This window comes from Neomonachus schauinslandi, chromosome 6 (genome assembly GCF_002201575.2).
Source record: "Neomonachus schauinslandi chromosome 6, ASM220157v2, whole genome shotgun sequence".
Classification (NCBI taxonomy): Eukaryota; Metazoa; Chordata; class Mammalia; order Carnivora; family Phocidae; genus Neomonachus; species Neomonachus schauinslandi.
The window spans coordinates 47718378-47744250 of NC_058408.1; the positions used below are offsets into that span (position 1 = coordinate 47718378).

Below are 25873 nucleotides of genomic sequence, written 5' to 3' on the forward strand. Positions count from 1 at the left end.
AGTTTGGGGTCTGTAGGAGAGGGAAAAAAGTTCTTAATTTGTGACTGGGAAACTTCTATGGTTCTGTTTTTGTGAAACTGGATCTTGGTGTCAGGTTCTCTGCTAAGTTTCTGTAATTCATAGAACTATGCAAGGAGAACTGAAAATGACACAAATGTGACTCAAGAAAGCACTATGATGTAGAAGTACAAGGTTTTGGAACTAGGCAGATTTGGGTTAGAATTCTGGTTTAACTGTGTTTGAACTTATTTTATTTCCTTGTTATAAAATGAGGATAATACCTGCTGTATAGGGCGATTTGAGAAATAAGATAATGTATGTAAAGCTTCTGCCATTATGTCTTGCACAAAATGACTGAAACATTGTTAGTATTCTTTTTCCGCTCTTCCAAGATGTGGAGAGATTGGAGAAGTTTAAACAGGAAAAAGAGAAGGCAAAGTTGGTGTTTCTCTTTTTTTTGTTTTGATGTGAGGTTGTGTAGCAAGGTTAGTGAGTAAAGAAGAGGAAGTTTTAGACCTTTAGAAGTTTAATTTAGAACATTACGTTTTAGAAAATGGAATTTTAAATTTATCTCTAAAATTGCCCAATGGAACTATTCCTGGTTTATTTTAAGAGCTATGAATATTTTAAGAACTAAGAATTTTGGGTGATGAGCACAGGGTGATGTATGGAACTGTTAAATTACTGTATTGTACACCTGAAACTAATATAACGCTGTATTATGTTAACTAACTGGAATTAAAAGCTTGGAAAAAAAACTAAGAATATCATAAACACAAAATAAAGAAGGGGGTGGGAGGCACAGAAACTTTGTTTTCCATAACTTTATGGTGAGGTTGTCACGAATTAGTTGACAGCTGTGTGTTAGCACGTTTTAATAACTGACTAAACACATCTAACCTCTGTTCTCTTACCATGATTTCTTCTAGGTAATGGACAATTTGGATTAATTTATGGGCATATTACCTTATAAGAATTTTTAGAATCAGTGTTTAGAAAGATAGTGGCCATAAAGTGGAATTATACAATATTAGTCCCTTTGTGATTGGCTTATTTCATTTAACATGATGTCCTCAAGATTCCTCCATGTTGTAGCATGTGTTAAAATTTCCTTTTTAAGACTGAATGATATTTCATTGTAGGTGTGTATTACATTTTATTTATTCATCTGTCAGTGGACCATTTGGGTTACTTCCATGTTTTGACTATTGTGAATAATGCTGCTGTGAACATAAGGTATACAAATGTCTCTTTGAGCCCTGCTTTAATTTCTTTGGGGTATATATCCAGAGTGGAATTGCTGGATCATATGGTAATTCTGTTTTAATCTTTTGAGGAACTGCCATACTCTTTTCTTTTTTTTTTTAAAGATTTTATTTATTTATTTGCCAGAGCGAGTGAGAGCCAGAGAAAGTGTGAGAGCACAAGCAAGGGGAGTGGCAGGGAGAGGGAGAAGCAGGCTCCTTGCTGAGCAAGGAGCCCGATGCAGAACATGATCCCAAGACTCTGGGATCATGACTGGAGCTGAAGGCAGACACTTAACCGACTCAGCCACCCAGGTGTCCCTGCCATACTGTTTTCTAAAGTGGCTGCACCATTTTACATTCCCACTGATAGTGCACAAGGGTTCCAATTTTACCACATCCTCATTATCACTTATTTTCCATTTTTTTTGATAGTAGCCTTTCTGGTGCGTGAGAGGTGGTATTTCATTGTAGCTTTGATTTGCATTTCCCTGACGACTAGTGATATTGAGCGTCTCTGTATGTGCTTGTTGGCCATTTGTACATCTTCTTTGGAGCAATGGATATTCAAGTCCTTTGCCCGTTTTTGAATTAGATTTATTTTGTTGTTGTTGAGTTGTTGGTCTTTTTTCAGTAGTGTCTGTTGTTTCATTTACTATTATTATCTTCTTTTTTCTTTAAACCTATTAAACACAATGCACTTGTTGCTGAGTAACCAATTACCCCCAAGTATTTGTGATCTCAAATGATTTCTTGGTGTCTGAAATCTGGAGGTTTCTTATCTCAGTGGTTGTGGCTAAGGGTGTCTTGTGAGGTTCCAGTGAATCTGCCAGCTGTAGTCATCTGACGGCTTGTCTAGAGATGTAAGATCTGTTTGCAGGATGGCTCACTCACATGGCTGCCAGTGGGAGGCCTCAGTTCTTTGCCTCATGGATCCCTCTGCAGGACTGTTTGAGTGGCCTCACCATATGGCAACTGGCTTCTACCAGAGCAAGTAATCCTAGAGAGAGTGAACAGAATGCCACAGTACATTTTATAACCTAGTCCCTAAGTCACACAAATTTACTTCCATCTTATTCTTTTTGTTAGAAGCTAGTCCTTAATTCTACTCATAGGGTAGGAAATCAAGCTCTACCTCTTGAAGGGAGGGATATCAAAGAATTTGACAAGGAATGAACTAGAAGAACTCCAGTACTGTGTCAATGCTGATAATAAAGTGTTTTTTTTTTTTAAGATTTTATTTATTTGCCAAAGAGAGAGAGCGCACAAGTAAGGGGAGTGGCAGGCAGAGGGAGAAGCAGTGTCTCTGCTGAGCAGGGAGCCTGATGCGGGACTTGATCCCAGGACCCTGATATCATGACCTAAGCCGAAGGCAGACGCTTAACTGACTGAGCCACCCAGGGGCCCCAATAAAGTGGTTTTTTAATTTTTTAATTTTTTTTAAAAGATTTTATTTATTTATTTGAGAGAGAGAATGAGAGACAGAGAGCATGAGAGGGAGGAAGGTTAGAGGGAGAAGCAGACTCCCTGCCGAGCAGGGAGCCCGATGCGGGACTCGATCCCGGGACTCCAGGATCATGACCTGAGCCGAAGGCAGTCGCTTAACCAACTGAGCCACCCAGGCGCCCCTGTTTTTTTTTTTTTTTTTTAAAGATTTTATTTGACAGAGACACAGTGAGAGAGGGAATACAAGCAGGGGGAATGGGAGAGGCAGAAGCAGGCTTCCCGTGACAGGAACCCGATGTGGGGCTCGATCCCAGGACCCCGGGATCACGACCTGAGCTGAAGGCAGATGCTTAATCACTGAGCCACCCAGGCGCCCCAATAAAGTGGTTTTTAATGACAGAATAAAACTCTAAGGAATAATCTTAGATGACAGAAGCACATTTTATCTTCGGCAAGTTTAATGGGGCCAGTACTAATAGTGTTTAAATGATGGCTGGCATTGTTAAAAGGTGGTTTACAGAGGTATCACTTAATTGTCACAACAGCCTTGTAAGATAATAGAACTCTCTAAATAATCCTGTAACAAAACAAGCAGACATTACTTAAATAAATCAGTAAAAATTGAGGTACATAATGCTATGAGAAGCAATAATAGTAGAATTGTATCTAGTCAGGGAGGTTAATGTTGATTTAGTTGAAATTTGAAGGGTGGGTAGCTATTAATTAGGTCCATGGATCAGAGTGGGGAAGAGTGTCTTAGGGGGAACAGAATGTGTAAAGACCGTGTGGATGGAAGAAGCCAGTTAGCACTGCTTTCAGTGTGTTCAAGTATGATTGAAAAGATTTTGTATACTTTGTATTCTTCAGTAGATTTTGCTTGATTGCTTGCAAAAGCATGACATAGTCATTGTTTTGTTTTTCTTTGTGTATAGGTTGTTGATGCTGTAAAAATTATTTTTTAGTTCTTCAAATTCCACGTTTTCAGAAATTATATAGTATATAAAAGAATCATTTTCAAACTCCTTTCATAGTTTCTTAAATTCATTTCTGGTGATCTCTGGCTTTTTAGGAAGCACTCTACTTAATATTCATAATTTCATTGTTGACATTTAGATCAGTGAGGTGGTATGAGTAATTTCTAAAATAATTTCCTTTGTTTTAAATTATATTATTAGGAAATTATTATAGAAAATTGGAAAAATATATACTTTTGGGGTTAGTTTTGTTAATGAATTTATTATGATCAGAGACTTAACAAAGTTCAACTTAGCAAAAAAACCTGTTCCTTACCGGTCCACTAGGGGATACTCCAGGACTTAGAAAGAAAATCCAGTTGCCACTATACATAGTTTTAAAATTATCTCCTGCAGGGGAAGAATGAAGCGGGGGAAATTGGAGGGGTAGACGAACCATGAGAGACGATGGACTCTGAAAAACAAACAGGGTTCTAGAGGGGAGGGGGGTGGGAGGATGGGTTAGCCTGGTGGTGGGTATTGAGGAGGGCACATTCTGCATGGAGCACTGGGTGTTATGCACAATGAATCATGGAACACTTCATCTAAAGCTAATGATGTAATGTATGGGGATTAACATAAGAATAAAAAAAATTATCTCCTGCATAATAAAATTATTACTTTCCTATTTGCTTACATGGAAAAAAAAAAAGACTTTTAGGTCTGGTTTGGGCTATTAATTTGACAATAATAGTCACCTGTGGAAGAATTTGCAATATTTTTCCAGCTTTTTAAAGGTATAATTGACAAATAGGAATTGTATACATATGATTAGAACATCAAGTTGTGGGTGCCTGGGTGGCTCAGTCGGTTAAGTGTCTGCCTTCAGCTCAGGTCATGATCCTAGGATGGAGCCCTCAGGCTCCCTGCTCAGCAGGGAATCTGCTTGTCCCTCTTACTCTGCCCCCCCCCCCCCACTCGTGTGCGTGCGCGCTCTCTCTCTTTCTCTCTCAAATAAGTAAAATAAAAATATCAAGTTGTAGGTTTATATTTTGATGTATGCTGACAATACAACATGATGTTTTGATAAACGTATATATTGTGAAGTGAACACAAGCTAATCAACATTTCTTTTCATTTTTTGGTATGGTGAGAACTCTTTAAGATCTACTCTCAGCAAATTTCAAGTATACAACACATTATTATTAACTGTAGTCACCATGCTGGACAATAGTTCTCTAGAATTTATGAATTTCGCATAACTGAAACTTTGTACCCTTTGACCAGCATCTCCTCATTCCCTTCCTCTCCCCAGCACAACCATCATTCTACTCTTGTTTCTGAGTTTGACTATTTTAGACTCCACATATAAATGAGATCATGGGATTTGCTGCATTTTTAAAGTGTGGAAATTCAATGTGATTCGTTGGCCAGTTTTTCTGATGGTAGTGCCTTAAACTTACTTCTTTGAGCACTTTAGAAAAACTTATTTTTATTTCTTAGTACAGGAAAGTAAAGGTTCTCATTTATTTTCTAAGTTGTGCTTTTCCTTGGAAAGGCAGAAAAGCTGATATTTGGTTTATTTGTTAAAATTTCTCCATTGTATCATGTATGTTCTTTTAAACATTTAACTTAGAAATATGAAATACGACCTTAGGTACACATAACACGGGATCATTCGTGCTGCTATTAAAGGTATTCAAAAGAGTTTAATATTATCTTGATTTCTTTCTGGTAATTTGACACAAAGCAATTACTTAATGCTCTCAAGAAAAATGTATAAAATATTGAGTTCTGTTTTTAAAATAGCAAAGTTTCAAGAAATTACTCTCAAAAAAATTTAGTCTCTTGAATTAAGAAAAGTTTATCATACTAAATGTTTCAGAAAGTACTTCAGTTAACCAAAACATTTATTCTCTATTTTTTCTACATTCATTTTTAAAATTTTGTCTATTATATGATTGTACGAGTTTTCTACATAGCATGTGCATGATTTCTCTGTGTCTGCACACAAATTATGTTGAGGTTAAGTGACTTGTCTGATTTAATATCTCAATTTACCTGATTTCTACTATTTATAAATACAACAAATGGGTGAAATCATGTGCCATCATGACAGCATGATTCAGAAAATGGAAAGGCAGGCTGGGATAAGAACCAGTATATTTATTGTCCATTGAAAAAGGCAATGAAGGAATTATTCAGTCCATTTGTTTTAATTAGAGTTTGGGTGATAACTTTAGAGGGTATTATAGAAATAACAGTGTTGGGGGCGCCTGGGTGGCTCAGTTGGTTGAGCGACTGCCTTCAGCTCAGGTCATGATCCTGGAGTCCCGGGATCGAGTCCCACGTCGGGCTCCCTGCTCAGCGGGGGGTCTGCTTCTCCCTCTGACCCTCTTCCCTCTCTTGCTGTCTGTCTCTCATTCTCTCTCTCTCAAATAAATAAATAAAATCTTAAAAAAAAAAAGAAATAACAGTGTTGGGTGGAAGGATTATATTGACTTTCTGATACCATATTTTTTTGTTTTATCTGTTTCCCTAGCAAAATGGGGAAAGAGCTAGAGAATGTTGGGATAATGAGGCTTTTTGGTTGTGCTTCTGGATCTGGTGGCAGCACCTTGATGCCAGCTGTACATACCTGTGGTACAGTGAGAGCCAGAATAGTCCCACGAGCCATTTCTCATAACTGGTTCTAGAACTATGGAGTCTGGTTAGTAAGCTCCCTGTTGTATACAGTGACTAATCAGTACATTGAACTGTGACTCGTTCGTGTTTTGTTATATATTTTGGCTATAGAGGAAAGGCAGAATGTCCAGAGTATTACAGTTGCTCTTTTGTTTTTATATTTTTTGTTTGCAATAAAATGTGTTTTTTTTTTTTCTCTTAAAGGAAACAAAAGGCCATTTATGGTGCTTTTGTTTAGGTCCAAACTTAATTTTATTTATTTATTTAAAGTATAGTTGAACTTAGTTTTTGTTTTTTTTTTAAAAGATTTTATTTATTTGACAGAGACACAGCGAGAGAGGGAACACAAGCAGGGGGAGTGGGAGAGGGAGAAGCAGGGAGCCCGATGCGGGGCTCGATCCCAGGACCCTGAGATCATGACCTGAGCCGAAGGCAGACGCTTAATGACTGAGCCACCCAGGCGCCCCTGAACTTAGTTTTTATATGACAGATTCCAATCCATTGTCAAACTTTTTTCTCTAATTTCAGTTTAGGGAGTAATTAATGGTTTCATCTTTCATATAATACTACGTAGACTGTTTCTTAATAATTTCAGGGGGAGAAGTCTTGTGTTTTTGTTTTTTTTTTTTAATAATAGAGATTATTTAAGTGGGGGATAGGTATATATAGTTAAAGTGATTAAATACAGAAAGATTATGCTTGTCATACTACCATGTAATACCTAATATCTTAATATACAAGAGTTGGAAAAGTATGCAGTACTATCTGAATTTGAAAATGAAAATGAAGAAGTGCAGTTGTCTATTACCTTATAGCTGGCAGAAATCAGTGCTTATTCTTTCCAAGTTGGTTTTATAATTCTCATCCTTTGTGATATAATACAAGTAGAAAGTACTTGGAAGACCATTAGGTCTAGTGTTGGTCCTTGAAGGAGTTTATTACTATCATGCTGGGTTTCTTCTTTTGAAAGTAACCTTCTTCGTGTGTCCTTCATGTCTTGTTGAGAGGAGCACTGTTTTCAAGAGAACTGGGAGGGACTTTCTGGCTAACTAGTGGATTAGCTGTGATGATAAGGGATAATGGGAAGTGACAATAGCTGCTTCCACGTCTCCTTTTCCATCACTCTTTCCACCCAGTCCCATTACCAGAGCTCGGACTTTACGTTCCTGATATACTAGAGCCTGTCCTGGAATAGTCTTTGTTATTGCTGTCTTTACTGACAAAGTTTCTGATAACAATATCTTTGGCACACAACCCTATAATTAGTAAAGGCATTATCATATTTACTGTTTGCCTGTTTTACTAGTGAACTAGTGAATGTACCTAACAATTTCCTAGTGGCAAGGTGATTGCTAGTTAATATAAGACTAAGGGAGCATTAAAGAAGGAATGTATAACTTCTTGTGCTCTGAGAAATTCCCAAAGAATCATATTAAAACATTCTAGAACAACATAAAGAATGTAGTATTTTTGCCAGTAGTGTTCCGTATTTTGGAAATGTAGGATTGAACTGGAGCGTTTACATAAGTCAAACAACAATATTACTATTAAATTTTAAAATTTTATTAATATTAAGAAAAAGAACACATTAGTACAGTACAAGATTTAAGTTAACACATTGATAGAGTTAATGAAGTTAGCACATTAATATAGTGTTAACACATTAATACAGTTCAAGATTTAAGAGATATACATTTAATTACCCTACATCTCTCTACCTTCAGCTACCTGGTTCTCTTCCTTAGAGGCAAGCAACATTCCCAGTTTAAATAACACTTTTAATATTTTTATTTAAAGGGCTTCTTTAGTATGCATGAATAATTAAAGTTGACAGCATGGCTTCTAGAGTCAGGCATTTCAGATTTTCATTTATTAAGCACCTACCAGGAACTTTCTTGGCACTGGGAATATGTTAGTGAACAAATGAAACTCCCTGCCTTTGTGGAGATTACATTGTAGTGGGTAGAGACAGGCACTGAACATTCATTTATTTACTACTTCATGTGGTGATGAGTTCTAGGAGAAAAATAAAGCTGGGTAAAAGAACAGACCATAGGTGAGGTGCTGTTTATGATAGGATTCAGAGAAAGCCTCTGGCTGGTAGGGTGACATTTCAGCAGAGAATTGAATGATCTGAACGAATGAACTTAGGGCTTTCAGGAGAAAAGTATTCCAGGGAGAGGACCATCAAGGACAAAGTTTTGGAGAACATTTTCAAGGCAGAGGTATCCTGGAGTCGTAGAGGAGGACTGGCTAGAGAGGACTGACCTGGTGGGAGAATGCTGGGAGATAATCTGTAGAAGGAGAAAGAAGGTAAAAGTTTCATGTGGGATGAGGGAGACTGCTGAGGGCCAGTTTATAGAAGGCTTGCATACCATCATAAGGAATTAGGACTTTATTCTGAGTAGGATGGGAATCTTGGGCCAAGGGATTATATTTAAAAGATTCCATCTGACTGCTTTGTGGAGAATACACTCTTGGGGACGAGGATGAAAGCAGAGAGATACATTATGAGTCTGAAATAGCCATAGAATATGTAGCACTGTACTAGATACAGTGGGTTTTATTAAATCTAGTTAGGTGTCATTTCTCTCTGGGATTTGACTTCTACCATTGAAGAAAGGGGTATGAAGTAAAAGTGAATTCATAATAAGTATTTACATTTTTAAATGGTTACTTTAGGAATTATGATTAAACTCTGTAGTCATTTAAATTTGTATAGATCCCCTAAGTATCACTTGGATCTTGAAGAAATGTGGTAAGATTCCCAAAAGAATCTTCATTACCTTTTATAGTTATTTTATAGCATGCAATATTTTTTTTTTCCTTAGGCCTTCCAAAAAAGGCTGAGTGGCAGAGTTTTGACAAATTAAATATTGGGTGCTATTTTTTCCTCTCTACTTTTACTAGGTGACATTTCAAATTTGAAACTGCTTTGGTTTATCCAGCATGTATCAATATGCTAAAAAATATCTAAAGGTCAGAATTTTTAGACTTTAAGCAAGCAGGTTGCTAGTGATGAAAACAAATGGAATATAAAAATGTCAACATGTAAAATTTAAACTTTTGAATGACTGAATAATATGTCTGAATTTGCTAGCAAATGTGCTATGTCTGATAGTGTGGAAAGGAGTTGCATCATAGGATATAAATCTGAAATTTGAGGATCTCAGAATTCTTAATATCTAACTGGGTCAACAGAGGCACTTTTTTTTTTTTTTTTAAAGATTTTATTTATTTATTTGACAGAGACAGAGACAGCGAGAGCAGGAACACAAGCGGGGGAGTGGGAGAGGGAGAAGCAGGCTTCCTGCTGAGCCGGGAGCCTGATGTGGGACTCGATCCCAGGACCCTGGGATCATGACCTGAGCTGAAGGCAGTCGCTTAACCAACTGAGCCACCCAGGCGCCCGGCACTTTTTTTTTTTTTTAAACAGAGGCACTTTGAATAAGAAATGGGGCGCCTGGGTGGCTCAGTTGACTCTTGATCTCGGATCTTGGCTCATGTCGTGGCTCAGGTCATGATCTGGGCTCAGGTCGTGATCTCAGGGTCCTGATCTTGAGCCCCACCTCCTCACTCGGTGTGGAGCCTGCTTGGGATTTGCTCTCACCCTCTCGTTTGCTCCTCCCTCATCCCCTTGCATGTGTACACGCGCACTCTTTTTTTTTTTTTTTTTTTAAAGATTTTATTTATTTATTTGACAGAGAGACACAGCGAGAGAGGGAACACAAGCAGGGGGAGTGGGAGAGGGAGAAGCAGGCTTCCCGCTGAGCAGTGAGCCCAATGCAGGGCTCGATCCCAGGACCCTGAGATCATGACCTGAGCCGAAGGCAGACGCTTAACGACTGAGCCACCCAGGCGCCCCTATGCGTGCTCTTTCTTAAAAAGAAAAAAGAAATCATGGATAAGGGAGGCATAAAACCCAGGCATGGTAAAGGTATAGGAAGTAGATAAGTAAAATGGTCACTCTGAAGCATACTTAAATATAATAGTGTTGAAGGAGAAGAGGAATAGAAAATGAAAGTTAAAGGGAAAGCCTAGCATATTGAGAGTTTAGGAAAACTTTTAAATAAGGAATTGCTGGATGCAGTCAAGTTTAGAGAGTGTGTTAAAATGACTTAACATATGAAAAGAACTCTGAGAATGAATACTAAAGCTATTGATAATATTACTCTTGATAATATTGATATTACTCTTGATTTCTTTTAATTTGCTCTGCTTGTCTGGAGTTCCTAAAATATGAAAACAAAATATATACCTCTGTTTGGTTCATGGAATCATAAGAGTTTTGAGCTGAAAATAACCTTAGAGTGATCTCTTACCCCTGCCCCTTAGTTTTACAGGTTGGAGAAGTAGACACACAGTGGTAAATTTTCATATCCAGTTATGATGGAGGAAAGATTAGAATTTAGGTCTTCTGACGTCCAGTTCAGTGCTCTTCCACAATGTTTTGCCTTATGTTTGTTTTGAGTTACAGTTTTCTGACCATTTCAGTTGTATGTTAACAAAGACAGGAATTTTGTTGTTGTTGTTAAATTGCTAAGAAGGTAACAGTCTTGTGATTATCCTCCTCCAAGCGGAAATTGACCTGTAATTTGTAGAATACATTATCTAAACTTTCAGTCTTAATTACCAGCTTTAGAATTGTTTATTGCTTCCTTATATATTTTGATCTGAATTAGTATTTTGCATAGTTAAATTTATTTAGAAGAATTAAGTGTGCAAAGTATAAGTGGAAATTTCTGTTAAAAGCTTCTAGAACCTTACTGATTTTATTTTTATTTATTTTTTAAAGCTTTTATTTATTTGAGAAAGAAAGCACGAGTGCACATGGTTAGGGGGAAGAGCAGAGGGAGAAGTAGGCTCCCCGCTGAGCAAGGAGCCTGATAATGCATGATGTTGCATGATGCATGGCTCGATCCCAGGACCCTGGGATCAGGACCTGAGCAGAAGGCAGAAGCTTAACCAACTGTGCCACCCAGGCGCCCCTGAACTTTACTAATTTTAGTAAGAAGGACCAGTTTGGCTTTATAGGATATCTGATTTATGGAATATTTTAGGGTATTCATTGCTTTTTTTTTTTTGGAGGTACAAATAACTAAGTAGATCATTATGGTTTTGCTGGTAAAAGTCTTTGGGATACTTGATTTTAACATACAGCTAAGGATGTTTTTGGTACTATTTTAATTTGCTTAATAGTTTAAAATAGAGAAAGTATTACAACTTTCTTTTATATTTTTACAACTATTAAATTTTAAGTAACTTTATCCTTAAAATCTTGTTGATATGATTATTTAGCAAGCCATGTTTTTACAGATTTGTAGAAACAAATTTTATTAATTCCCAATAAAATATTTAGTTTCCAAAGCTTTGAGGTAATGAAGCTGTTGAGAATCAATAAATTTTGATGCAGTAAATTTTCTTGTAAAAGCATACTTAAGAGGACTGTAAATGTAATATATATCCTGTGTATCTTTTTGTTTTGTAAGTTTTACCTCAATTCTGAATATAGTGTAGTTGTTAAACATATATATATATATTTTTGTGGATGTGTATTAAATCCTTGAATCTAGCTAAGTCAGTTCCCCCGTTTGTAAAATGGGAATAATACTATCACTATGTCACAGCATTGTAAAGGTTTAATGAGATAATGTGTGTTAAGAATGTAGACTTTTTCTTCTCCTAGAAAACACCAAACTGCGGATGATGCTGGTGCTGTGGGGGAGCCCAGAGACCTGGGGTGGGTGTGGGGGGCTGCAGTGGGAGGCCGAGGTAGCAGCATCCAGGGCGGAGTCTTGGCTGTGGGTGGCGGGGCAGCCGAGGCCAAGCTGAGGTCAGGGAGTGGATCCCGGTCACCAATCTGGGCCACCTGGTCAAGGACATGAAAATCACGTCCCTGGAGATCTCTTCTCCCAGCCCATTGGGGAGTCTTTCCTGGGCGCGTCCCTCAAGGATGAGATTTTGAGGATGATGCCTGTGCGAAAACAGACCCATGCTGCCCTGCGGACCAGGTTCTAGGCATTTGTTGCCATCGGAGAGTACAGTGGACGTGTCGGTCTGGGTGTTAAGCGCTCCAAGGAGGTAGCCACTGCCATCCATGGAGCCATCCTCCTGGCCAAGCTCTCCATTGTCCCTCTGCTGTGAAACTACTAGGGGAACAAGATCAGCAAGTCCCACACTGTCCCTCACAAGGTGACCAGCCTCTGTGGCTCTGTGCTGGTGCGCCTCATCCTTGCCTCCTGTGCCCAAGAAGCTCCTGATGATGGCCGGTGTGGAAACTGCTACACCTTGGCCAGGGGCTGCACTGTCACCCTGGGCAACTTTGCCAAGGCCACTTTGGATGCCATTTCCAAGACCTACAGCTGTCTCAAACCCCCCCTTCCCCTGACCTCTGGAAAGAGACTGTGTTCACCAAGTTTCCTTATCAGTGATTTACTGACCGTCTGGTAAAGACCTACACCAGAGTATCCAGCTGTGGCCAACACATAGTTTTATATAAGAAAAATAAAGTGAGTTAAAGCCTGGGAGCTGGGGGGAATGTAGACTTTCTGAGTTCATATCCCAATTCTACCGCTTATTTAGTTGTATGACCTTGTAAAAGTTATGTAGCCCTTCCAAGCTTCCTTTGTTCAGTCCTCTTGAGTCTTCCATAAAGGAAGCCTATGTTTGCAATGGAGTTATTTTTTTTTTTTTTAAGCCTGTTTCCTGCTCAGAGATGTGGGGATCCAGAGGCCTGTTTTCATTTTGCATTGTCTCTTTTTAGTTCCACTGCTCATACAGTTTTTGTGATAGGAGTTAGAGCATTTTCATACATATTTCGTCTGCTCATGGAAGTGATGTGGTAGTGGGAGAAGGGAAGGAAAGAAGCTGATGATACAGAAGAGGAGGAGAATTGCTGAGCTGGTGGTAGGGATTGGAGCTTGTACAGGAGGGAGGGGATTAGATAGAGAAAAGAATAGATAGTAGTTCATTTATCATAACAAGAAGGAAGGCAGAGCATATGGATGTAGATAGATGCTGATACTGTGGGTAGACGCAATGATAATTCCTGGAAATCCTCTTCTGACTGCTTTAATTTTCTAAGCAAGTCAGCAGCTGAGAGTGAGAAAGGGCATGGAAGAGGATATTAGAAGTTTGAGAAGAGAGGAGAGAGCATGTAAGTGTTTAGAAAAGTGGGAGAGTGAATGGGCTAGGGAAATAGATTATGATTACCAGGCAGAACTCGGGGCTCAGTTGAGGTTAAAGGTCATGAATTAAAAGTGAGGCCAGTCAGCTTGTTTGTGTGCTTTTTTTTGCTCCTTTAGTAGTAGGAGAACAGAGAATTGAATTTAAGCAGCATTGTGGTTTTGCAAAGTGAGTATGTCCCAAGTGAGAGAGGAGCGAATGATCATAATGATGCATCATGGAATTTGGGTAAGGAGAGAAGAGAGTACTTCCGGGGGGCGAGGGAGAGTGAAAAGATAGTTGGGTCAGTAGATTTGAGGTTCTGCTGGGATCAAATGATGGCAGGAGTTCATGTACAAGAAGGAATGAGCTAGTAGGATAGAAGATGTATTCAAAAGTGGTTGCATGAAATTGAAATTGTTGAGAAGGGTGCATTGCAGTGTGTGGCTAAGGTAGGGTTACATTTAGTTCTTTGATCTTCAAGCAACTCTATGATGTAAATAGTGTAAGCATCATTATTCATGTTTTATAGATGAAAAAACTGAAGCTCAGAGAGGTTGGACAGTTGCCCCAAGGTCGCAAAGCTAGGTCGGACTCATAGTCTATTACTCTGATTCTCAATATGCACTCCTCTACCATACTGTATCAATTTTCTGAAAGTTAGTGACTTATTACTTTCCCTTTGAAACTGTAGGGCAACCTCAAATCAGGACTTTTAATAAATGTACATGAACAGAATTATTTTGTTCAGAAATCTTCAGAGTAACTTTGGGGTAAGAGTGATGTTAAAGGGTTCATTGCTTCTGTTATTATCTAACTGATCTTACTGAAAACACACACACACACACACACCCATACATTGAAGGCTTAAATATGACAGTTTTGTTTAAACTCCCTTTTGTAAGGAGACTTAAGGTGGGTGGGGGACAGGACAAGTAGGAATGTACTATTCTTTCAGCAGCATGCCTGGACAGACAGCTGTGCTGTCAAATGCGTCTGCCCAAATCCATGTGCATTCTTTATGGTGGCAATTTGCATTATTGCAGATCTCTTGGAAAGGATAGTTGGCTATTGGATAACATCCATTTGGGATCTGATTGTCTTCTCTTCCCCAGTAAGATTGTAATTATGCTTTTTCTTTTTTTAAGATTCTATTTGTTTATTCATAAGAGACAGAGGCAGAGGGAGAAGCAGGCTCCCCGCTGAGTAGGGAGCCCGATGCGGGACTTGATCCCAGGACCCTGGGATCATGACCTGAGCCGAAGGCAGACGCTTAACCATCTGAGCTACCCACGCGCCCAATTATGCTTTTTCTTTGTGTTTTTTAATCATTTAGCTTTGTGTTTGGGGGTAGACTTTGAAGAGTTCTTTAAATGGGAAGGAAGAATGAAGGAATTGTAATTAAATATAATATGAACTTATATTTACCATTTTTAATGTTTGCCAGAGTATAAAAATAGGATGCCTAAATTTCAGATTTTTTTTAAAAGTTGTTTTAATTATAGTAAAATACACATGACATCAAACTCAATATCTTCTCAGATAATGTTTTAATATACTTTAGATTATATATATTTTGTTCATATAATACTCTATTTAAAATAGGCGTAGTTTCCTGTGGCTGATCCTTAAACGCACTTTGGCCAGAGGAACGAACTCCCCTTTCCTAGCTGTTACCACTCTTCTATCTCCTTCCTTCTACTGGTACTAAAACCTTTTACCTCACTAGAATGGAGTCTCATGACAGCACAGGAGGGTAGAGAAGTGGTAAACCTTGGCAGCTGATGCTCCCTCCTACAATATCTGTGAAATGGGGCTTGTTTCTGCTCCTTTCTTCCTTTGCTCTGGAGCCTTCGTGCCAGCTCCTTGGAGAGAATGTATAAGAAAACCTGAGTCTGAGTGATACAGCTCTGATCTGTTCCTTAAGAGCTTTCATTTCTTTTTTTTTTTTTTTTAAAGATTTTATTTATTTATTTGAGAGAGAGAGAATGAGAGAGAGCACATGAGAGGGGGGAGGGTCAGAGGGAGAAGCAGACTCCCCGCCGAGCAGGGAGCCCGATGCGGGACTCGATCCAGGGACTCCAGGATCATGACCTGAGCCGAAGGCAGTCGTTCAACCAACTGAGCCACCCAGGCGCCCAAGAGCTTTCATTTCTTACCATCCTAAGGATGACATCTAAACTACTAGCAGAGCATCATCCAAGGCTTTCATGATCTGGTACCTGCATCGTCTCATACATGCTCTCTAGCTTCCAGCCGTACTATAATACATGCTGTTCCCTCAGTATGGTCTGTGCCTGGCACATAGATAGTCCAGAAATATTTCTGGAGAGAATGAATATCTGTCTCTCCCTCTCTATCCCTGTCTGTGTGTCTATCTATCTATCTCTGTATCTTGAAGTTGTACTCTTTTACATGCTAACTTTTATTCCATGGCTAACTCTTTAAGACTCAGGCCAAGAATCCTGTATCAAGAGGCCTTCTCTGCTTTTGTCTGTACTAGTAAGCACTCTTGCTCTACGATATCAAGACATTCAGGCCACATCTCTGTATATGATAGCTGATGGACTTCTTTGTTTCTCTTACTAGTATATGAGATGCTTGAGGGCCAGGGACCATGTGTTACTTACCTTAGTACCCCATAGCTCTTGGCCTATTCTTCATAGGCATCTTCTATTATTAAAAGCCTTTAAGTTAGCTGTTGCTCTTGTTTCCTGATGTTTACATTATGTAATGTTATATATTCAGTATTCCTGCCCTTTTTATTTCATTTCTTTGCTTTCCTAAGTGAAAATTACATGGACACTTGTGAAATAATAAATATTTTAATGAGTATATATCATACATCATAATTAGTACAATCTTATTGTGGGATTGGGATGTTGGGTAGGAAAATTAGAATTTCACACTTCATTTCCTGTAGAGGAATTATCTGAGCGCTTTAAGAAGCTGGACAAGATTATATAAGCTTTACCCTTCTAGATCAGTACATTTGGGTTTGCATATTTTATTTTTTATTTATTTTTTAAATATATTTTTTCATCTTTTTTTATTAACATATAATGTATTATTTGTTTCAGGGGTACAGGTCTGTGATTCATCAGTCTTACACAACATACCACGCTCACCACAACACATACCCTCCCAATGTCCATCACCCAGCCACCCCTCCAGCAACCCTCAGTTTGTTTCCTAAGATTAAGAGTCTCTTACTATTTGTCTCCCTGCCTGGTTTTGTCTTGTTTTATTTTTTCCTCTCTTCCCCTATGCTCCTCTGCCTTGTTTCTTAAATTCTGTATATCAGTGAGATCATATGATAATTGTCTTTCTCTGATTGACTTAGTTCGTTTAGCATAATACCCTCTAATTCTATCCATGTCGTTGCAAATGGCAGGTTTTTTTTTTTTTGGTGGCTGCATAGTATTCCATTTGTGCGTGCGTGCGTGTGTCTGTGTGTATGGCACATCATCTTTATCCATTCATCTGTCGATGGACATCTGGGCTTTTTTCATAGTTTGGCTATTGTGGACATTGCTGCTATAAACATTGGGGTGCAGGTGCCCCTTCGGATCACTACATTTGTATCTTTGGGGTAAATACCCAGTAGTGCAATTGCTGGGTCGTAGGGTAGCTCTATTTTTAACATCTTGAGGAACGTCCATACTGTTTTCCAGAGTGGCTGCACCAGCTTGCATTCCCATCAGCAGTGTAAGAGGGTTCCCCTTTTCCTGACTTGTTAATTTTAGCCATTCTGACTGGTGTGAGGTGGTATCTCATTGTGGTTTTGATTTGTATTTCCCTGATGCCGAGTGACGTGCACTTTTTCATGTGTCTGTTGGCCATTTGGATGTCTTCTTTGCAAAAATGTCTGTTCATGTCTTCTGCCCATTTCTTGATTGGATTCTTTGTTCTTTGGGTGTTGAGTTTGGTAAGTTCTTTATAGATTTTAGTTACTAGCCTTTTATCTGATACGTCATTTGCAAATATCTTCTTCCATTCTGTCGGTTGTCTTTGGTTTTGTTCACTGTTTCCTTTGCCCTGCAAAAGCTTTTTATTTTGATGAAGTGAGTTTGCGCATTTTATTTTATTTTATTTTAAAGATTTTATTTATTTTTTGACAGAGACACAGTGAGAGAGGGAACACAAGCAGGGGGAGTGGGAGAGGGAGAAGCAGGCTTCCCGCTGAGCAGGGAGCCCGATGTGGGGCTTGATCCCAGGACCCTGGGATCATGACCTGAGCCGAAGGCAGACACTTAACCATCTGAGCCACCCAGGCGCCCCCTCTTTGTGCATTTTAAATTGGTGACTTGTTAAATTGTTCCTGCTTAAGATGTAACTACTGTTAATGCATTTCTGTTTCCTATTTTCCACTCTCTTTTATCACTATTGCTTTTCTTTCTTACACTCTTTATTTTAAAGATTTATTATTTTAGAGAGAGACAGAGAAAGTGAGAGTGCAAGTTGGTGGGGGGGAGTGGGAGAGGGAGAGAGAATCTTAGCAGACTCTGCGCTGAGCACAGAGCCTGAGGTAGGGCTCGATCTCATGACCCTGAGATCATGACCTGAACTGAAACCAAGAGTTGGGCACTTAACCAACTGAGCCACCCAGGTGGCCCTTTTCTTTCTTACTCTTGATGTCAAAAGTTGTGTCATTTGTGTATTCCTTAGAATTAACGACTTAGCAGGTGACTCATTATTTGTTTATATGAGAAGGCTTTCTTGTAGATGTTTTTCCTTTTTAGAGTCCAGAATCTTAATCATTTTACCGTAAGTTTTACTCTCTCTGTTCCTAATTTTAGTGTGAAATCATTTAGGTGAAATAATAATCAAAGAAACTGTAGGCATACTAAATATGTCTTGGATTTTTTTGGCATGAAGCTAAGTACGATAGAGATTTGTTATATAAACAGCAATTGTGTGAAATCCCAAATTTATTTAGATGTATTTAAATAATTTTTTAAAATTAAAATTAGCATGTGGTATTGAAGACATTTCTAATAACTTTTTTCCCTGGTGTAGGCCCACTTTTCTCTGCCAGAGCTACCTGCCTATAGCAGGTAAGCTTTTATGGGATTTACTCTTTTAAAACATTTTTTATTGTTTAAAAAATATATATAACATAAAATTCACCATTTTAATCATTTTTAAGTGTGCAATTCAGTGGCATTAAATACATTCACAATGTAATGCAACCATCACCACTATCGATTTACAAACCTTTTCAAACAACCCAAACAAAATGTCTCCCCATTCCTCTCTCCTTGTAGTCCCTGGGAACCTCCAGTCTACTTTCTGTGTCTAAGAATTTGCCTATTCTAGATATTTCACATAAATGTATTTAGTTTATTTCACTGGCACAGTTTTCAGGGTTCACTGTTACAGTGTGTACCAGAACTTTGTTCTTTTTTTTTTAATTTAAAGTTTTATTTTTTTTTAAGGTTTTATTTATTTGACAGAGAGAGAGAGCAAGAGAGTAGGGACAAGCAGACTCCCCGCTGAGCAGGGAGCCTGACGCCGGGCTCAAGCCCAGGACCCCAGGATCGTGACCTGAGCCAAAGACAGACGCATAACCGACTGAGCCACCCAGGCGTCCCTAAAGTTTTATTTTAAGTACTCTCTATACCCAGTGTGGTGCTCCACTCAAAACCCTGAGAATCAAGCATCACGTGCTCTTCTGACTGAGCCAGTCAGGTGCCCCAGAACTTCATTCCTCTTCATGGCTGAATAATATTCTATTTTATGTATATACAGCAGTTTGTTTATTCATTTCTTGGTGGATACTTTGGTGGTTTCCACTTTTTGACTGTTGGGAATAGTGCTGCAGTGAACATTAGCATGTAAGCTTCTGTTTGAATCCCTATTCTGCGTTCTTTTGAGTATATACCTGGGAGTGGAATTGTTGGATCATTTGATAATTCTGTGTTTAGTTTTTTGAGAAACCACGAAACTTTTCCACAAGGACTGTACCATTTTACGTACCTACCTGCCATGCCCTGGGACTCTTTTTTTTTTTTTTAAGATTTTATTTATTTATTCATAAGAGAGAGAGAGGCAGAGGGAGAAGCAGGTTCTCCGCTAAGCAGGGATCCCGATGCGGGACTCGATCCCAGGACCCTGGGATCATGACCTGAGCTGATGGCAGACGCTTAACCATCTGAGCCACCCAGGCACCCTGTCCTGGGACTCTTAAGAGGGAATTCGACCTACAACATCTTTAACTAGTTATGTATACCTTGGATGTGTCTCTTAACCTATCTTTGTATTTCTGTTATCTCATTGTTAAAACTGGAGCTTGAATTAGATAATCAAAAAAGTGTCTCCTATCTCTGCAATTCTGTGATACTACAAGGAATTGCCATGATTTGCAAGTTCTTTGGTCCTCTCCCCTTTTTTTAACAAGCAATTTGTATAGTGGGAGGCAGAACCTTTAAATGCCTGGTGATACAAGTGTATTCAAATCTCCAAATACTTTTAAATTTTTATTTATTTATTTTTATTTTTTATTTTTTAAAAAGATTTTATTTATTTATTTGACAGAGACACAGTGAGAGAGGGAACACAAGCGGGGGGATGGGGTCGGAGAGGGAGAAGCAGGCTTCCCGCGGAGCAGGGAGCCCGATGGAGGGCTCGATCCCAGGACCCTGGGATCATGACCTGAGCCGAAGGCAGATGCTTAACGAGTGAGGCACCCAGGTGCCCCTACTTTTAAATTTTTATTCTGTTATGTACGAGCCAATTTACAAATGTTAGTTTATTGAAGGCTTTTTTAGGTACATCTACATTGAAATATCATAAACTTTTATTAATTTGCACTCTATGGGTATAAAAACCATAATTAGGGTGAAAATTTATTATTTGCCCAATTTATGTCACAAAAAGTTTTGCTATCCACTATTCTACATTAGTGATATATATATAAATATGTATTTATATATAATTTATATGTAATTATGCTATATAATTTATATGTGTAAATACATATATTAGAGATGTTACATAATTAGAATAGTATAATAAAATATTTAATTAAAAGGTTTTTTTTTAAAGATTTTATTTAATTGACAGAGCGTGAGAGGGAACACAAGCAGGGGGAGTGGGAGAGGGAGAAGCAGGCTTCCTGCCGAGCAGGGAGCCCGATGCGGGGCTTGATCCCAGGACCCTGGGATCATGACCTGAGCTGAAGTCAGTCGCTTAACCAGTTGAGCCACCCAGGCGCCCCTATAAAGTTATTTTTAAGAGTGTAGCACCATTTGCATAAAGATAATTATCTCTAGATGCTTAAGAAAACTTGAAATAAAGGCGAAATGGAATCAAGGATAACTGCAAATTTAAAACCTGAAAGAAGAGTAGTTCTCATAATAAAAAATGGAAATTTTGAAATAGAAGTATATTTAGTTGACATATGAGCAAGAACTTAAGTCAGTATAAGCTTGGTAGTACAGTTGTTGCTTTCAGTAGAATTTTGGCATGTTGGAACTTGAACCTTTCATTGCCAAAACTATTCCATTCTGTGTAATTATATGATGACGACATATAAGTAAGTATATTTTCATAGCACCTGAATTACATACCAGAATATATTATAGGTACATTGAGTAGGGAGACCAGAAGTCTAGGATCTTGTGTTACAGGCATCCTATTAGAAAGGCCACAATGCCCCAGTAGGTCCTAATGGGTTACAGAAAAGAACTTTTTTTTTTTCTTCAAAGATTTACTTATTTGACAGAGACACAGCGAGAGAGGGAACACAAGCGGGGGGGGGGGGGGGGAGAGGGAGAAGCAGGCTTCCCACTGAGCAGGGAGCCTGATGTGGGGCTAGATCCCAGGACCCTGGGATCATGACCTGAGCCGAAGGCAAACACTTAAGGACTGAGCCACCCAGGCACCCCAAGAGGTAATAGTTTTAGCTTATTCTTGCCACCCCCAATAAATTACATGAAGTAATTGCTATTAAATGAATTAATTGCTATTAAATTTAAGATTTCTTATTCTGTTTATTTGGGTTTCAGTGAATTGTGCCTTTAGTCCCAGGACAGTCTACTTCCCAAGACCGACAGTCTCCCTGAGGATAACTGTAGTTAGAAGGGGATGGTATGTCATGACTATTCTTGGAACTTGACTTGGCTGTTAACTGTGCTTCTCTGGCAGGAGCCAGAAGGGTTGGGTTGGATCTCAGGGCATCTTTGGAATAATCAAGATGCTTAGTGTAGCAGCCCAGCTTGCAACCAGGGCTCAGTCGTCTTAAAATGTTTTTGTTTGTTTGATTAGTTTTTACTCCTTACCGTGTTTTTAATCCTTTTCTTCTTGAACAGAAGCCTCCTTACTAGTCCATCTTTTCCCCTGGGCTAGGGTGTGAAATTAGCTTATTTTTTTCTGTTGGCATACTGACTCCTAAGCTTGAATCCTCAAAATCAGTTTTACTTCTAAAAAATGCTCACCTGCTTGTATTTTTCTTAGGAGAGGAAAATGTAACAACACTAAAAATTAAAACCAGCTGCTGTTAATAACAGCCTTATTACTTTTGTTTTCTTGAAAAGCATTTGACTCTCCCAGATACTTTCCTTTATCTGCCAAGTGGAATACTCTTAGAACTTTAAAAATTCTTTTAATGCATATGATTATAAAGGAGTGATAATTGGTTTTGATTAATTTGTTATAACTTCTTTTGATCGTAGAGACTGTGATAGGAATTTGTCTAGCCTGTGATCTCCTGTATTAATTTGCTTCATCATTCCCTTTCATCAGCGTTTATGTGTTACTGCCTAGGGCATGAGCTCACATTCCCATTTACTGGACTTACAAGACAGTGGCATGCCAGACAGTAGTAAAACTTCCTAGGATATCTGTCTGCTAGGAGACTAAAATTAAGAGCTAGATGTTTATTCCTTAAAGACATCCATTTAAGGAGAGTAGTTCCTCCCCTTCTTACCCCACTCTTCAAATAGCTAATTTCTTTCTTTTAGGTAGCTTCACACTTGTCTGTTCTAATATTCTAAATACGTCATCAAATATTTATTAAGCTTCTACTATTGTGAAACAGTCTTAGGAGAAGTCTGGTCTCTCTCAGTTCCAAGGGACTGGTGATGGCTTTTCTTTTCTGAGTTGGACAGGGGACAGAAGGCCAATTCACTGGGTCCAGGGAATAGGGTAAAGGAGTTAGCTGAACATCTTTCAGCCTGGACTAACATCCCGTCTTTCTTTATTTTCTGTCTCTGGCTTTGGCATCCTTAGCTTTCTTGCTGCTCTGGCCATGTGAGTTTCCTACTTTGCCAATCTGTGCCAAAAACAAAACCAAAACAAAACAATCCATCTCCTATCTTTTCTCCTCTTCCTGAGATAAAAAGTGCTCTAAGAAATTTCACAGGGAGTAACAAAAGGTAAAGACACTAAGAGGATGACAGGGGATAGTCTCTCTTTTATATATATATATATATATATTTTTTAAGATTTTATTTATTTATCTGACAGAGACACAGAGAGGGAACACAAGCAGGGGGAGTGGGAGAGGGAGAAGCAGGCTTCCCACCGAGCAGGGAGCCCGATGTGGGGCTCGATCCTAGGACCCTGGGATCATGACCTGAGCCGAAGGCAGACGCCTAACGACTGAGCCACCCAGGCACCCCTCTCTTTTATATAAGCCTTCTTTCTCTTTTTTGCTTAGAATCAGTAGAAAAGTTGGGGGGTATGAAATTGTAGAAGGTTTAAAGACTACACTGTGGACTGAATGAAGTAATATTCTTCTATATATATATGTATATATATATATTAAAGTATTTCAGACTAATTTTAAAGGGTACATATAGATGTGGAAATTTCAGTGGGCAATATCAAAGAGGAACTATAGTAACTAGAAAGGCTTTGCATTTCATCTGTCTGTAAGTACAGCTGTAGGGTAAGCTTTTTTTTTTTTTTTAAGCTTATTTATTTGAGAGAGCGTGAGAGAGAGAGCACGAGCAGGGGGGAGGGCAGAGGCAGAGGGAGGAGCAGACTCCCCGTTGAGCAGGGAGCCCGATGCAGGACTCGATCCCAGGACCCTGGGATCATGACCTGAGCCGAAGTCAGACACTTACCCGAATGAGCCACCCAGGCGCCCTAGGGTAAGCTTCTTATTCCTGATCTAAGGTGAGGACGTAGGAGAAAGGGGCATCATATGTTGCCAGGACATGCAGGGGAGGGGGGCGGAACGTCAGAGGGAAACCAAGGAAGAGAACCTGATGGGGTGAAGGAGGGAGGCTCTGCAGCTGCTTTTAGGTCATTATACATAGGTCCAGCATATAAAAAAATGAGAATTTTTTTTCTTCACATAAAATTTGATATGAACACAAACACAATAAAAAGGGGAAACTGTAAAAAAAAATGCTGGTTTGTCAGTACATTTGAAAATTTTTTTCTTGCAAATAACAGTATCATGCTTCAGGGTTTTTTTTGACAGGGCGTCATTGTAATTTATACTTTTAAAAAAACACTTATTTGTTTTCCTTGTATATAGTCCCATATTCAGTCAGTGTTCAAATGTCATTCTTTCAGTTTATTTGAATTACTATCCAGATAAGACCTATTTGTCACAGTGATATATTTAATAATTGATATAATTATTTAATATATCTAACAGAATCAATATGTATCTCAAATCTCTGATCTGTAGGTTCTCTGCCTTCATTTTTCCTTTTGCACAAAGGAAGGGGTTATTAGATCTCAAAAACCATTAAAGCCTTTTGCGGGGCGCCTGGGTGGCTCAGTCAGTTAAGTGTCTGCCTTCGGCTCAGGTCATGTTCCCAGGACCCTGGGATCGAGCCTGCAGAGCCCACATCAGGTTCCCTGCTTTAGCAGGGAGGCCGCTTCTCCCTCTGCCCCTCCCCCTGTTCGTGTTCTCTCGCAAAAATAAATAGAAAATCTTTAAAAAGCCATTAAAGCCTTTTGTAGCTTTAAAATTTGTTGTTCATTATTCTATCAGCCATTTCCTAGAACATGCTTCCAAAATATTTCTTTAATGGTTTTGGAAGAAAGCATATGGAAATTTTTCTTAAACTGAAACTTTTCTTCTAATGTCCAGATGGGGCGTGTTATATCCATATTTTATACTACAAGTTTTCTCATAATATTCTGGGAGGACATTTGTCTGACCCTATTAATTTAGTATCTTTAGTGGAGATTTGCTTGTTAAAACAGAGCTAGCCCATATATATTCCTAGTAAGGATAGAATAAGCTTAATGGCATGATTTAAGGAACCCACCAGCAGTGTCTCTCTGCCTACTTGTTAATGATTAAAATTCTTTCTTTGGGGACATTTCTTTTATTTTTGACTGCCTAACCTATTTTTTAAAGATTTTTAAATTTTTATTTATTTGACAGAGAGGGAGACAGCAAGAGAGGGAACACAAGCAGGGGGAGTGGGAGAGGGAGAAGCAGGCTTCCCGTGGAGCAGGGAGCCCGATGCAGGGCTCAATCCCAGGACTCTGAGATCATGACCTGAGCCAAAGGCAGATGCTTAAAGACTGAGCCACCCAGGCACCCCTAACTGCCTAACCTATTAAGATATAAATATTACTATAGTGGCTGGCGGTGTGGGGAGGCTGGGGAGGTTGGGGGGGGGGGAGGGATTCAGTATCATTATTCTATGTAAATGTTACTTGTGAAATTATCTTTAAATTTCATAGATTATCTTTAAATTCTAAGGCTCTAGAGCACAATTGTTCTGGAGACCTTGCTTGGAGGAGTAAACACCTTTAGATCTTTATTAAAATAAGTAGTAGAATCCACTCTCTTACTCCTATTACTACCCTTCAATCAAAGATAAATAGGAGCGCCTCAGTGGTTCAGTCTGTTGAGCATCTGATTCTTGATCTCAGCTCAGGTCTTGATCTCAAGGTCATGAGTTCAAGGCCCGCATTGGAGCCTACTTAAATGGAAAAACAAACAAAATAACTTCAGCTCTATAGATAGAAAAAGACTGACTTGGGGCAGTCTGTATGTGCATTCATGTATGTGTGTATACAGAGTAGTAAGAGTATCTCAAAGGGTTAAGTTCTTGGAAGATAGGAAGAGAGGTCAGGAAAGGAGGGTACCTACCTGTCAAGGCCTTCTACGTTACCATCTTCTCTAGGATAAATTAAGGAGTTACCTTACCTTGAAGTGTAGCATACACCAACTTTTAATTCTAGTCTGCCATTTGAAAATGATTACCTATTATTTATTTTGAGGTACATTAATTTGTTTTTTCACTTTGTCATGAATTCTTTTTTTTAATTTTTTTTAAAGATTTTATTTATTTATTTGACAGAGAGAGACACAGCGAGAGAGGGAACACAGGCAGGGGGAGTGGGAGAGGAAGAAGCAGGCTTCCCGCCGAGCAGGGAGCCCGATGCAGGGCTCGATCCCAG

General features: G+C 38.9%; 1 protein-coding gene and 1 pseudogene across 4 annotated transcripts in view; both read left to right on the forward strand.

The window, feature by feature from the left end:
• The window catches only part of ABL2 (ABL proto-oncogene 2, non-receptor tyrosine kinase), a 108143-nt gene that overhangs the window by 24406 nt on the left and 57864 nt on the right, over positions 1–25873 (forward strand). The gene's annotated exons all lie outside the window — the stretch shown is intronic.
• Positions 6686–12846, forward strand: LOC110574165 (annotated as a pseudogene).